We start from the raw sequence: 2,661 nt of genomic DNA on the forward strand, positions 1-2,661 counted from the left end.
CAAAGAGGACGGATTGCGGGGGAATTTGCATGCGGGCCGACTGCACTGTAATGTATGATGCCTTACATGCAATGTAATGTATAATGTCTTGCATGCAATGTTATGTTCTGTAATGAAAGCAAAGCACCCAGTCATTGACATATCTTTGTTTCTCCCTATATGTTTGTATATCTATGATTGCATATAATAAATTGCCTAAAAATTAGCAAAGAGCCTGCTCATATCCCACTAAAAATATCCCAAGACTTCAATACCTAAGCATGCTTAAGTAGTGTTGATGTTAATCTGCCTGACTGGTTTCCACCACCATTGGAGTTGGATGCCTAGGTGGCCAGAAGATGATATTGGAGCTCCAATGAGAATCCAGAGTTGACAAACAGCAAGAGCCTCCACTGCCTGTCTAAACAGATAGGAGTGGGGAAGCCATGCCTGTTTCATCCCATCACTGCTAGCCACCATGGCCACACTGGGGGGGGGGGGGATTATGAGTGTGGTAGTTCAACATATTTAGAGGGTGCCAGTTTAGGAAAGGCTGGCTTTGCACATGCATAAAGCATTGCTATGTAGTTGTTTGAGTGCTGGACTGGAGAACAGGGTTTGATTCCCAGCTTGGCCATGAAACCCACTGGGTGACTTTGGTCAAGTCTCATGCTCTCAGCCTCAGGGGAAGGCAATGGCAACAAATCCTGCCATGATAGGGTCACTGTAAGTCGGAAATGACTTGAAGGCACACAACAACAACAACAAACTCAAAGTAGCAGACCCTCGACTCTAATGATCCATGGAAAGTTTCCATGAAAGAAAGAAATGGTTGTAGCCGATGGGTGCAAACATGATACCCGTTCCTGGTTTATTAGAAAAACAATGCTAGCTCTCTACATCAGATAGACTGAGGCTTAAAGTACATGCCTCAAATTCAGAGGTGCTCCTCTGATATGATATGATATATGATATGATACGGTAGGATAGCATTCTTGCTATCTGGAGGTAGGGGTCAAGTGAGGGTGAGTTTTTGTCACTTTTCCATTTGCTCTTTCTATCAATAAGGCTGCATCTAAGATAAAAAGAAGTATTTTTAAAAAAGAGAAAAAGAAATTGCTATCGCCGGCAAAAAGAAATTGTAAATGTTGCTTTGGACTGACTTTATTATTTTGCTTTCATAAGCACAGATGTGCCTGAAGCAGTTATTAACTGCTTTGTGAAACTTCTGTTGATCTGAAGAGCTGTGTATTAACGATGATGAAACAAATGTGGATGTTTTTCAGGGGGAAATAATCTAGCAACATCTGACATATTAGATGGAGATATTATTTAATCATTGTTATCTTTGGGCAATCTTCTTTCTTTTTTAAACAGGGGGCAGCTGGAGAAATTGGATTTTAGCCACTAGACTAAAAAAATGAACAAGCTGTCTAGAATATTCTCAAACTCCGGAGTTACAAGGAGGAGAAAAGCATGCTCCATATCTTTCATAATCAAAAGTTCTCAAATAAATCTGATTTTTTTAAGGGGGGAGCAGTGATACTTCCAGTCTCAAATCCATTCAAATTCCTATTTTGAGAGTTAGGATGGGAGTATATCCAGTAGCAACATGTTGTTGTTGTTGTTGCATATCTTCAAGTTGTTTCCAACCTATGGTGATCCCAAGGCAAACCTATCATGGAGTGGCAAGAATTGTTCAACGGCTAGGAGAGTGTGACATTCCCAAGGTCCCCCAGTGGGTTTCTCTGGCCAAGCAGGGATTTGAACCCTGGTCTCCAAACTCATAGTCTTATTCTTCACCAGTGGGTCACTCCCACAATGTACATTATAACAATAACAGTAGCAAAAAACAATAGTAAATTCACACTAGCTTAGAAGCCCAGGGATGGAAGGAAGCTATGAGAGGAAGATAATGATATGGAGCCTCATTGCCTGCATGGATGTGGGTTGTGTGACATTTCAAACAGAGCAATTGACATAATTTTGATTTGAACTGTGGGCCGCTCAGCAGAAAACCTAATTATTCCTAGGAGAATATCTGTCTTTGTTACAGAGACAGCAAAGACTCCTAGGGATTTTTAAAAAATAATAATGCTATTTGCTGTAGTGGAGGACAGATTATAATTGTGCTGCTATGGTTCTGAATTGCGGATGCTGTTTTTTTTTTTTTTGGTTGGTTTGTTGTTTTTGGTTTCAATTGCTTCCTAATTGTTTCACCTGCTTTGCCTAATGATACACACTGGGGAGCTTATCGCTCAGCATTTTAAACTGGTTTCAGCCTCCCAGGCTGGAGCTGGGATGCGGATGGAGGCAGGGATTATTGCACACTAAATCACCACTGAATTGCTGGCTGTCATCAGCCTGGGTCCCAGCTGCGCTCCACAAGCACTTTTTAGATGTTGGAAAGTTTCCCAGCTTCTAAAAAGTGCTGGCGGAGCTCAGTTGGGACCTGGTTGGGATCCAGGCTTATAGCGGCGAGCGGTTTGGCAGTGATTTAGTGTGAGATAATCCCCGTCTCCATCCCACGTCCCGACTCCAGCCCGGGAGGCTGAAGCTGGTTTAAAATGCTGAGCGATAAGATCCTGGGGCAATTGAAATGGTGAAAATAATCCAGGATGAATTTGGGTTGAATCTCTGTTGTTCACATACAACATGAATGTGCCTGATTCAGGTTTTTTT

The sequence above is a fragment of the Sceloporus undulatus genome, chromosome 3 (genome assembly GCF_019175285.1).
Source record: "Sceloporus undulatus isolate JIND9_A2432 ecotype Alabama chromosome 3, SceUnd_v1.1, whole genome shotgun sequence".
In the NCBI taxonomy this organism is placed as follows: domain Eukaryota; kingdom Metazoa; phylum Chordata; class Lepidosauria; order Squamata; family Phrynosomatidae; genus Sceloporus; species Sceloporus undulatus.